Genomic DNA, 13,227 nt, shown 5'->3' on the forward strand with positions numbered 1-13,227 from the left:
TCCGTATAAGCAATTTGAAAAAATGGAACGTAAAATGTTACTCCAAGAATGTATGCTATACACTACATTTTTTAATACCATTATATTTATTGTTACTTTCATGAATATCATCACCTTTTTTCCTAGGTTCAATTATCTCATAGTGAGGCATGTGCTGTCTGTGTTGATTCAGTTTTGAGTCACCAAAAACGGTTCCTCGCCCTACAAAGGGCGACCTGACCTGAAAGCCCACATTCCCACCCACATCCAGCCAATCTGTCATTCACTCTGCGGCATCCAACATGTAGAAATAGATATCGAGTGATCTGTCAAACAAAAAAATGACCCAGTCAGACCCAAACTGGGCATTTTGTACTGAAAGTGCAACATGATACATCTATAATTGATATCTAGCTCCACTCCATCTAGCATCACTGCATGCTCGATTGCATTTTCTTCTTTAGAAGTAGTTTTTATCCAAACTCATCACCACAGGCAACAAGGTAACGATTCTCTGCTTCTACAACATCGACACACTGGCTTGAGTTCAAATGTTGAGGTCACTTTCACCAGCAAAAGGTCCTTTGTTGCCTGTTAGTTCTGGTCGAGTTCACGTTCACACAGGCTTTCGTAGCACTAAACAAGCACTGAAAGGCGTGAAGTGATAGGGATTGACAGGCCGCTCGCAGAACGGACGGACACGTTCGACACAATGTGCACGGCACCGCTCGCGATGATCTCGGTGCTCTGCCGTGGCTGAACGCTCTTTTTGGGGCTGCTGTTGCGCACAGCGCAGGGAAGCCATGTGCACATGTGACGCGCATAAGCACGCCGGTATTAAAAAAAGGCTCTACATTCATTTTTGAGCACATATCTTCAAAATAAAGGCCGCCATCAATGTTATGTTATTCGGTAATAGCAGACATTTATGCGCTAATACACATAGAGGGTGTGGACATTGATGGGGTGATTGAAAATACATTTCTAGGTGTCATAATAAACAACCAAGAAGCTAGAAATACCACATTAAAAATGTACACCATAAAGTGGCAAGAAATACTTCAGTACTGAACAAAGCACAATTCGTTCTGGACCAAAAATCACTCCATACGCTCTATTAGGTTACTGTGTGCAAAAATGGGGAATTAACTACAAAAGTACACTTTAAAAGTCCATATTATGGCCCATTAGTAGTCAAAAATATTGAAATACAAGTTATATGAAGTATTCTGGTCACTAGGCATCAGTAATGACACAAAACATTGATGAGACACCGCATATAGTCCGCCACGAGAAAGTGAAAAAATGTTCTCCCAATGCGTGTGGAAGTGGTAGTTTTTTGCTTCTTCCTTTATGCTTCTTCCCCACTCCGTTTGAAACTGGGATGTCATACAACTTCATGTCAAAAAATCCGAACTATCCCTTTAAGTTTAGTATAAATAAATTGGAGGCTAACTAGATAGCTTGCTAGCTATGTTTAAAGCCGTGGCCGTTTTTGGGTCCCTGCAGTGATCCCGTAGCCTGCGCATTACCAATGTGGTGTTTTCTACATGTTAACTTGCTAATTTAAAAAAAAAAATAATCCTACTTTGCGGAAATTCATTTATCGCAGTCTGGTCTAGAACCAATTAACCGCGATAAACGAGGGACGACTATATATTTATTATTTTTTATTATGAATGTTATATAATTGATTGATATTGATTTATAAACCTTAACTTCTGTTGTAGTACATTGTTCTACTGCCTTATCAGTGTCTAGTAATGGCTGGCAAAGGCTCCATATTGAATACAGGAAGTGAACAAATGGTATTAGCAATTGATGTGAAATGTAGAGGGGGCAGGATTAAATAAGATTTGCTTCTTCCGACTCCTTTTTGGACATGTGGCATTGTGTATTGCAATATGTGATATATTCCAATGTCACATGTATGCATGTTCAAAAGGAATTATACCATTATCGTTACAATCTTGGCACTTTGCATGGTATTTTTGGAATAAACCAAAAGAACAGGATGAATTTGTGTTACACTGTTATAATTGTACTTTCTGCCTATGCAGCAAATCTACAAGTCTGCAACTGCATATAAATGCTCATGATTTCAGTATAAATGCGGTAAAGTAACGTGTCCGGACTAGACTGAATGGAGTGTTGGAACTCTATGCCTTGTTGTCTCGACTAATTTTAGTTCGTCATGGTTTTCGGTCTTAAAAAAAAGCTCCACATTTATCAACATTTTGGCAGATACAATACGCAGCCCTGAAAACAGGGCTTTGAGATCTGCATCCAAGGCGGACTGTCAGGGTCCACTTCTGAATAGATTACCAGTACACAGCATTATATACTACAAACAATAAGCTCTTAGTGTAACTGTTGTGGGGCCACCTCCATCTACATCCAAGTGGCTAAGCTTGCCTGTTGCAATTCCAGTAACAACTTACGATCACATGTTAACTTGTACCTTGCTGCAACTTTTAAGGCCAGACTGTAACAACGAGTTGACTGTCAAAGCTAACCCTGCCGTAGAGACACAAACAGGGTGCCGCCATCTTGACATCACATTATTAAACCCCTATTGTTGTACTGTATATACTGTATGTACATTTTCTTTTTTTATTTCACGTATTTATAAATTAACACCGACTTGCGGTGAACCAGATGTGTTTTCTGCAGAAAAAAACACCTATTTTGGGGGGAAAAAATACAATTACAATTTTTTGACCACGGGAATCCACTGCATATGTATTTTGTTAGTTGTAAATTGTAATATGGACATTTCATGTACTGAGAGCAAAAGCATTTTATACTTTTATGCTGTAGCTTAGGTACAGGCTTCTAGCACAGACACTTTACATTTGAGGTCAAGTTAATGATTGCGATTGTGAGGGTTGTGTGTTTTTTGGCGTGTTACATATACTGTTGCCATGTTGCATTGTCTTTTATGTGAATTGAATAAGAGTGCACCGTATGTCATTGCACATGCTGGCATTTTATTCCATATGATGTTACTCGGTGTTGTATCACTTATGCTGCCTTTCACGTGTACCGAGTGTGATTGTATGTCAGGTGGTGACGATGGAGTGTGTTTTAAGGACTACAGATGGAAATGAGCTGCATGCAAAATCTGGTGCACCCATGGATTCTGTACGAATAACATGAAGTGCCCACTGTCCATAAACTAATAAAAAACAAATAAGAACAGCCTAGACTGGACGAGAGGGAAGAAACTTGGTCTTGATATAGGGATGAGACATTTTGACGTGTGTGCGTGTGCAAATGTAAAGATAAGGAAGAGGCTGAAGAGCCTCATTCCACGAGACAGACAAACAGCGGTGCCTTTGTCACTGCCCTCTGCGTGAGAAATTCAAATGTTTGAGACTTTGTTTTTTTCATTTGGTGTGCAGTCATTGATGTTACTCAAACCGGAGTACCTGGAGAATACCCACACAAGCACAAACTCCACACAGAGAGGTCAGCGATGAGAATCAAACCCAGAACTTCCTGGCCACATGCACCACCGATTTTTAAGATAAAACATGAACACAGTATCTTGATAAAATGTTGCCAAGTGCTATTGACGTCTTGACAGTGTACAACAATTGGCTATACCCACAAAAACTAGCATTTATTCTGGAAATCCGAAACAATCCTGACAACGTGGTGTTGGCAAAAGCTAAAGACGAGGAAAGATATGTGGGAAAGTGGCCGTAGTGGTATGAGAAGATGCTTTCAAGAAGTAAACATGGAACAAAAGTATGCAGTCAAGCCACTGTTTTGGTAAGACTTGTTTTTTGTCAAAATTCGACCACTCTTTCTGTACAGTATTGCACCAAACAAACTAGTCCATTTGCCCTGTACCATATCATTCCGCAAAATGGAGTGCCCAAACAAACTACCCTCCAATGTGTGTGTGTGTGTGTGTGTGTGTGTGTGTGTGTGTGTGTGGGTGTGTGTGTGCGTGTGGGTGTGTGTGTGCGTTTGTGTGTGTGTTTGTGTGTGTGTATGTGTGTGTGTGTGTGGGGGGGGCAACAACTGCATAAAACTGCATTTTATGTTCAGTTGTGTTGTCATTGACTAATATTTAAATTAGTTTGATGTTCTGAAACATTTAAGTACGACAAACATGCAAAAAAAAAAGAAATCAGGAAGAGGACACTTTTTCACTCCACTGTAATTCTAAATAGGTTCCATCCACAACTTACTTACTTATTATTCTTTATAAAATGTTTATAGTTTTGTTAATATTTTGGGTGTCATTATTTCCTATGGGAAAAATTGCGTAAATTTTTGTACGTTTTAGTTTTTGTGCTACCTTTTGTTGGGCTGTTTTATTTTTTGTTGGGCTGTTTTATTTTTTATTTTTTTTTTTACCAAATTCCATTGTATTTTTTACCAAATTCATTTTTTTTTAATTCAGTTTTCTACCTTTTTCTCTTATTTTACCACCATAGTGCATGTACTTTTGTGAAATTCTTACATTTATTGATGTAATACACCATTGGACAATTTTGCCCAGTATATCAGTAAGTAAATAAGATTTAGTCACAGATGCAATTCCAATTAAGTTATTAATGTAAGATATTTTCATGACAACCTTATTTTATTTACACAATTAGAGGGATGTGGAAAACAACGCTCTTATTTTGACGTCCATAAGTGTGTTGTGTGTGTTGAAAATGATGACTGTTAAGAGGAGCTGGGTCCAAGAATAACAGTGCTCCCCGTCCTTATCTCACGGAGAACTTGCACGACGTCAGCGGGCATCGTAAAACGCTCGCTTACAAGCAGTAAAACACAACACTGTGTAAACACACTCATCCAGCCTGAGTCGCACATCCAGCCGCACTAGCATGCTCTGTTAAACTAAACTAGCCCAGCTAGCTTCCATTCACGCTTCGAGAGAGAAGAGTTTCAAAGTTTAACTTTCGCAGGTGTTTCAGGTCGCAGTTTGGACATGTTTTGTTCGGGAGAGGGTGTGTTTTGTGATGAGATTCCGCCACAAGTGAGTGGTCCACCGGTGAAATACTTCCCCACACAAAGGTTCCTTCTCCTCACCATGACAGCATTTCATTCACATTCACGGTTCCGCATTTAACAGTAGTCTTCCTTTAAATTGTTTTATGTCTCTTTTTTTTCGAGACATCCATCCATTCATCTTCTCTAGGGTCGTGGGTATGTTGGAGCCTATCCCAGCTGACTACGGGTGAGAGGTGGGGTACATATACACAAACAAGCATTCACACTCACATTCATTCCTATGGACAATTTAGAGTCGCCAATTAACCTAAAATGCAGATTTTTTGGATTTTGGAACATGAGAGGAAACCGGAGTACCCGGAGAAAACCCACGCACGCGGATAATTTTTTGACTGTTCTGTAACTTGTATTGCATATTTCAACATTTGTCTTATTTTGCACAAACTGTGTTTATTTGTGAAATGCATCCGGTGGCACCACAGCAAATTAAACATAATGTGTTCATTCACTACACAAGCAGTGTGACCTGACAGTTGTTTGAGGGAAGAGCTGGTGCCAATATCGGTATCGGTAGTGAAGTGCTGGACAGTATCGGAATATCGCCATAAAAAGACAATATCGAGCATCTGTATTGAAAATGTCCTTTGAATTAAGGCTCATTGTCCAGAGAGTGCGTTTGGACTGATGTGAGCCAAACTGTGCCATTATATGCGTTGGCTGCTATACTTCATTTTCTACTTTTGTTTGCTCACTTTGCAAGAGTGCGTCCTTGCCACAAAAATAACTTCATCAGTCCTTGCAGAGACAAGGGCCTCGATGTCTTTCAATCTCTATGGACTCAATTATTCAGTGTGTCTGTGCCTGGCTGCACTTGTACCTGCGGTGTTTTGACTTAAGCGCACCCCCAGTTTGCCTCTTCTTTGGGGAGCAAAGCTTACCGCGGGCTAACAAAACAAAACGGAACATTCATTGTATGCGGACCCTTGTGTTTTTCAATTATGGGCGTGCATCTGCCGTTATGTGAAATGAACGTCCAGGTAAAATTAAGCGCACCTGTTTTATCAAGCTTAATCACATAAATAGCTCTGCAGGAACTCAAGAGTACCATCAGCGTGATTGAGATTTGGCTAATTCAACATTACCGTGAAATTAGATTCAGGATCCAATTTTGATTGGCGTGATTAAATAAGCGCAGGCATTGTTTTTAAGACTGATCACATGGCTTCGCGTTTTAGCTTTCATGAGAGGAAGCAGAGTTAATACTGTAAAGTCACTCAGAGGAGATGGATTTCCTTCCTTGCAGTTCAGCGCTGCGGCCGAGCAAAGAGAGCAAAGGAGAAAGCTGCAAGCAAAATGATGAAGAGCAGACGGCGCTCAGTTGTGGCAAATTAAAAGCAAGACTTCGCTACATTGCTTTAGTGACCCGCCTGCGTTTGGGTCAGTGATTGCTACTGCAAAATGACAGATGTAGGATCTCTCACATGAAGGTTGAGGTAAAGCAATGGCGCGTTGTTTAAAATAACACCTGGAAGTCTTCATCTCTGACTGCCCGTCGTGATGACTTTTCTTTTGTTGAATGAGAAATCCGTCTGCTGTTGTTATGTCACACAGTTGTACGGCTTTCAATTTAGCTTATTTTGCCCTTGCAGAGGACAACCTTCATCTCAAAGCTTGAAGAGAATGGATGCGACATGATGTCAGTCGCACACGGAACACAATGAAGACGATCTTAGGATGCGGAAAGTAGCTGACAAGGGTTCAGTCTCAATGCCGTAAGTAAAATACGTGTGGGAGCCGACCGTGCACAACCGTAACCGGTCAAGGACTTCGACAAGCAACTCATCCGAATATACTGGACCGTGATGGACCTTGCTTTGTGCACTGGAGCATGAAGTCCTGTATGTCCTACATGTCCTACACAAGCGTGTAATGGTACACAAAATTCACGTACCTCCGTACGCAAGTCACAGTTTATCGTTAACGTCATTAAAACGTGTCACGGGGTGCCTGTTTAATTTACAATTCTGCATGTAGCATTTCCAACCTCCTACCCATGCACATGGCAATATATGGAGGCCGGCAAAATTATCCAGTTCATTTTCATTAGTGATTAATTTATTTTCTGAATGAGAAATCTTGCCACCTTTTGATCTCGCGAGATCGCGTGACATCCCTACTCGCCAGGCTCCCTTGCGATGTTGTGAGATGCCGCCGCTGTTGCCAGGTCTCGCGAGAGCAACAGGCAACTCGCTCTCTGAAAACAAGCCCAAAACAACAGGGAACAACTTGGGAATTTGCAAGTGACTTTACAAAAAAACAAGCCTAAAGTTGCTTATAATAAGAGAACCTGGCAACAATAAACACTTCAAGTCACACGAATTCACCGTCCGCCAGCCAACTAATAAAAATTGTAAATGGTTTGACTCATAAGAACCAAATTAAAATAAAATAAAATAATATCCTGCGTTCAATCATCCGGTACAAGGTTGCAAAGTCACATGCCGGAGCGCTCGATAGCATGTATGAAGGAAGGTACTTGCTAAAATACGGGTGAACAATCTAACATAAATACGGCACTATTGCGCTCACAAAGGGGTCTTCAGTGACGTCATCCATTATTTTAGCTGCATGAGTCAGGAGATACTAATGTTCTCAAGTAAACAAATCATCTGGATTCATCTCTGAACAAAATCAGAACAAACTGAAGACAATCATTGAGAACCATGACCCATACCGCCTTGTTTTGGTCATCCTGCATGCTGGTTGCTTCTTTACATTTGCATACATTGCGCTGTGCGTGATCTCGCATGCCTCCTGCTACTTTCTCAACACGCGCTTGACAGGCTGCCCTTGAGATGAGTGCCATTTCTATCATTTAACCCTTAACAGACCAGCATGTGGTGGAAACCTTTGAAGAGAACTCAGCTGTATATAGCGAGTAATTCAAGCTAGTAATTAATCCAGGGTCAAACAGATGCTTTCATAAAACCTTTATTATTGCACATGCAACTTTGAGACGGTGGGCACGGTGGGGTGGCACATTTTTATATGTTTTGTTACTTTGCAAAAAAAGAGTAAAAAAAAACAAAACATAATATAACTTTTTTAAATATATTATTCATTTTGCTCTATTTTTCCAGATTTGGCTGCGTTTTTGATTTGCTTTTATTTCTACAATGCGCGCAGGACCAAGACAAAACTAAGAGTGTTCGGGCCACATTGGGGAAAAAAAGAAAGAATCGGACATTTGGAGGATAAAGTCGTAAATTTAGGAGAAAAAAGTCGTCAATTTATGAGAAAAAATTTCGGACAATAAAGTCGTAAATTCACTAGACTAAAATCGTAAATTTACGAGAAAACAAGTAGTACTATTCCGGAAGCTTTTACTTATAGCGTGGCAGCAAAACAGAGCAGTTGAGCACAAACAGATTAACATGTCTAGCCCTTCTCACTTCCACCGTCCTTACCCCGCACCACCCACATGCCCAAGGCCCAAGGTCACATAAGTCCCCCGTTTTTATAGTTGTCTCAGGCAATGCCTGCAACAAAGTTCTGAGTTTTACTTTATTCTCGTAAATTTACGACTGTATTCTTGTAATATTACGAGTTTTTTCCTCGTAAATTTACAGCAATAAAGTCGAGAAAAAACTTTACTCTCAAAATCTCCGATTGTTTCAATACTCCGTCGTAACAGGCGTTGCCTCAGTCAGCTTTGAAAAGGCGGGACTTACACAACCCTTGGCCTTGGGCAAAGGTAATATTATGACTTTTTTCTCGTAAATTTATAACTTTGTTCTCGTAAAATTACGACTTTCTTTCTCTGAAATGTACAACTTCTTTCTCGTAAATTTACAACTTTATTCTTGTAAGTTTACGACTATTTTCATACATTCAAAACTTTATTCTTGTTAATTTACAACGTTATTCTCGAAATCTCTGTTTTTTTTTCTTCAATGTGCCCCTAATAACTCTGCCGCACAAAAAGAGTCACACTTGCTTTTATAGCAACAGAGCTTTTTGGTTTGTGTCATAAGAAATGATGTCATGTTTTGAAACCAATAACAGAACATGAAGTTATGAGTTTTGGGTGTCGGTAAGCACCTCATAATACATGAAGTTGATTAAACAACACAGTCATGTTCTTTCATTATTCTTGAGCTCCATGTAAGCGAGCGCTGATTTTAAAAATAATGTACACGTCATAGTACATCTAATACTATGTATCTCTATATCAGTGGTTCTCAGTAATTTTCTGTCATGTCACCCCGAGGGGACAGCATTTTTTTCACACCCCCATAACACTATTGAGAACCTGCAATATTTATTTATCTGTACAAACCACTGTATGAATTGCTCGCACCAGCATAGTGGAAGCATGAATAAAGACACAGACCAAAGAATTTTTTTTAGAGAAGAACACCCCCTGCCACACACCTCACTCCACCACCCCAGGGGGAGCCCACCCCGCTGTCAACTATATTGATGAGGGGTTCACAGCCAAGTCAGCTCTGGTTGATTTTTCAGGCTTCCGACTGGCCAAAATGCGCATGACAGCCAGTGAATGTGTTTTTTATGTGGACGCACGTTTATGTAAAACGCCACTAAAGTGAATGGATAGTTTTACTAACACCAGAGTGTGGGAGTGGTGCGTTTTTGAAAAAAAATCCGTGTTCATGTAGAAATAGCCTTAGGTTGTTAGCTTCCTGGCAGGAGTGAGCGATGGTAATTAAAGAGAGAAGGGGAGTGCTACTGCAGATGGAACTTATCGATGTGTGACAAGTCAGTAGATCCAAGTCAGTAGGCATTTGTGGGGGTGAGCTGTCCGCCCTCTGAACAAGTCGTGCACAGAGGAAATAATGTACTACAAGCCGACCAATCACAGCCTCACCGGTGTGTCACCACAGCTCAAGGATGTTTCTGGAGGTGCACGTCACGCTACGCGCAGAGAAACGTACACAAGCGTATTCAAGCGTGCGTACGAGGAATGTGTTTAAAAATGTTGGCACGTCTGCAACGTCATAAATATCATTTTAACATTCTTGACTGTCACACACGCGTGAAAGGAAGTTAACCACTGCAAATAATAGCATATAAAAACAGTAACGTGTTGAAAACGCATGCACAGACTTAATCCTGAGGTCTCACGAGCTAGACTGAGTTTGTGGCAAAATATGTCACGCAAACATGGAGGCATATTTTCCCCTTAAATTTCTCAACTTCAGGGGCGGGGGCAGAGCGGAAACCACCAAGGAAGAGCAATCGTAAAGGTTTTTCCACTTTTATTTCCTGTGTGTATCTGAAATCATCAGTCATTAAGATCCGCTACTATTGAATAATCCTCGCTACTAACTAACAATTCAAAGAAAACGGGACATTACTGGAAAATAAAGAGCAGATTTGACATCATTTCATGACATGGGAGCTGTCTAACTAACATATGCTGCCGCCCACAAGTGACGCACGGCTGCAAATAGGAGGCCAACACCTCATATGGATGAGAATGATGTGCTTTGACACTCGTGTCAGCTGCAAATGCAGAACGAGCTTTGCTCATGTTTACCACAAGTCCCTAGCCCAGTGTCTACTGGAGAGTCAGCTGCAATTCAGCCATCTTCCTTACAAATCAAACTCAATTTCCGCCTGTATCCTGTCAGCACAATGAGGAAAATTTCAATTGTATTTGTGCAATATCAGTCTGTGTGCCAGCCAATGAAGCCTGAACCGCATTTTTTAGGTGTCATTATGAGTTGATCGAGCCGGCGGTAGGTCTGACGGAGAAGCAGAGAAGCAAATCCTAAAACAAGCATGTGATTGAGTGTCAATATTGGTGAGCATATGTCTCTGTCAGTTACATTGTTGGGCAATATCATTTGGACTCCGCCAGCACCAGCGATAAAACCCTCCCCATGTGTCACTCATCCATTCATCACAGCGTGTACTAAATATGAGTATCAGCTTCATTTGACAGTCCTCTGACACAGTTTCAGTTGCCGCTAGATTTTCAAGTGTGTGAGCATGCTTTACTTGAACGTGATGCCACATTTCTTGGATGTGTTCACTTTTGTCTAAATAAAAAATGAAAAAAAAAAAAAATCTCAACAAAAAACAACCACCTTCCGGTCCCTTCCGCATCACTCGTGCAAACTCTGCGTAACAGTTCTTGTATTTGATATGTCAGGCTATCAAAATAAAAGCACAGTTAAGCGGGACTTGCATCCCTACGTACGTGTTACCACACGCACAGGCTCCGCAATTTTGGGGAAAGTTGTTGGCCGTGGCCAGCACGTAGAGGAAGTAGGCATCAGAGTGGTTGCATGTGTTTCGTACTTATGGAGCAAGTGATTCGTGACACCCACGTAATTGCCGCTCGCCCTCCGTTGGTAGCTTTTAGATCGTGAGTTCGGTGTGCGACTCGTGCGTGCTAGGTGTGCTTCATGTAAGGCTGTCGTACGTGTCGCTCCGTGGGAACGTACTGTGCGTGGGCATCGTACGAGGTTCGTGCAGCCCACTCACTTCGATTGCAAGATGGGCGTACTGGCTTTCTACGGCTATCGTGACCGGGAAAACCAGAGTGTACAGTGTGAAGAGCCTCCCGCCGTGGCCGGGTAAGGTGCATTAATGTCGGATACGCTATGTGAGCAGCCACCGTGCGTCATGGAGGTCGGGAGAACCAGAGTGTACAGCCGGAGGAGTCGCCCCGAGAGGAGCCACTGCCGTGTACTTTTAAACTTGCGACACACGCACTCCTCCTCTGCTGCGTGCAAGGTTCTCCTGTGTGCACGCAGAAAATAATTTCCATCCCAATTTTCTTCCTACGGGCTTTGCGGGCTTTCTGCGGGTTCGAAAATCCGTGCGGGCATTGTGCATGTCTCTTGCGATTTTCCCCATTTTTGCACGTAGGAGCACCTACGTCGGGATGTAACTCGGCCTTTAATCAGTCCACACTTTTCACTCAGCCACTGGCTCAGTGCAGCCCTTTCTCATTTGAAAAAGAAAAAAATCTCACCCATATTCAACTCTTGTTCTTCTGTTCCCACATCCTCCGACAGCCAGCCCACCTTAATGACCTTTTTTTTTTTTACTTTAGCTTGGTGTGTGGATGTGGCACTGCCTGTTGGTTTCGCCGTAATACGAGTTAGCAAGCAGCATCTAGCTCCCTTAACTCCCCTGCACCAGTAGCTATACGCTAACCTGCAAAACAGCAGCACGTACAACGTAACGCAAGTAAATATGCAGCAACAGGATCTCATCATTGGCTGGATAGTGTCGGTCATTGTGTTGTTGCCGCTTGTTGTCGCCTGCCACTCACGGAGTTGCATTGCAAAACGGTACAGAATAAATTGTTATGTGTTTCTTTTATTTATGTACAGTTCAGGTTGGATTTTTTTTTTTTTTTTGCGCGGCAAGGATTTGACCAGTGCGCGATTGCGCACGAGCGCGGCTCAGAGGGAACGTTGGTGGGTGCGGGCTGTTGTAGGTTTGACACAGTTCTTCATGTGGAAGTGACTTCAAGTTCAGAGAGACTGACTTCTTGAGACGGGATGACCAGTTGGACTCAAGCGGGGTGAAGAGTGCGAGGCCGGCGTGTGCAGTTAAGTGTGAAAAGGAACTTAAAAAAAATACTGACAGTGTAATTTACCAAGGGAGGAATGGAAACAAAAAAGAGACATGTTGAGGCCGATACAGAGAGTGGGTGCATTGGAGATAAATCCACTCCAGTGTACTCCCGTGATGCAGGGAATTTGCATTGCGGTGACTCGTGTCCACTAACTCTGGCAGGGTGCCGCCAATCAGTGCAACACGGAGGAATAAATTGGTGGAATGGTCAACCCTGTGCCTGACTGGGCCAAAGTTTGAGCTCAATTGTAAACTGACCTGAGTATATCACGACACAATATTAAAGCAATATTTGGCAGGCAAATATCATGTGGTCCATCAGGATATCTACAGTATGAAACCGGTGGTGGAAACATTGCACATCGTCATACACAAATAAAGAACGGCATGCAAGATAACAATACACTTTTATTTATTATATGTCCGTAATAATAGCATGATCAAATATTGATACTCTAAGTCTAAGCATTGATTGTTCTGTAGCAAGAAATTCATATAATAATTCAACTGCCTGAACACCAATCAATAATTTCATGACCGCCGTGTTTTTGAAATGCAACCTCGCAGCATCTTTAGGCTTGTGATGAAAGAATTGTATTGGCCCATCTTTGCTGTCAATTGATTGATGAGTTTTGTAAGTAGAGATGCACACAG

The 13,227-nt window shown here is 41.7% G+C and overlaps 1 protein-coding gene across 3 annotated transcripts in view; it reads right to left on the bottom strand.

The window, feature by feature from the left end:
* The window catches only part of LOC129190337 (gamma-aminobutyric acid receptor subunit gamma-3-like), a 93,832-nt gene that overhangs the window by 42,988 nt on the left and 37,617 nt on the right, over positions 1–13,227 (bottom strand). The window lies entirely within an intron of this gene.

This window comes from Dunckerocampus dactyliophorus, chromosome 1 (assembly GCF_027744805.1).
Source record: "Dunckerocampus dactyliophorus isolate RoL2022-P2 chromosome 1, RoL_Ddac_1.1, whole genome shotgun sequence".
Classification (NCBI taxonomy): Eukaryota; Metazoa; Chordata; class Actinopteri; order Syngnathiformes; family Syngnathidae; genus Dunckerocampus; species Dunckerocampus dactyliophorus.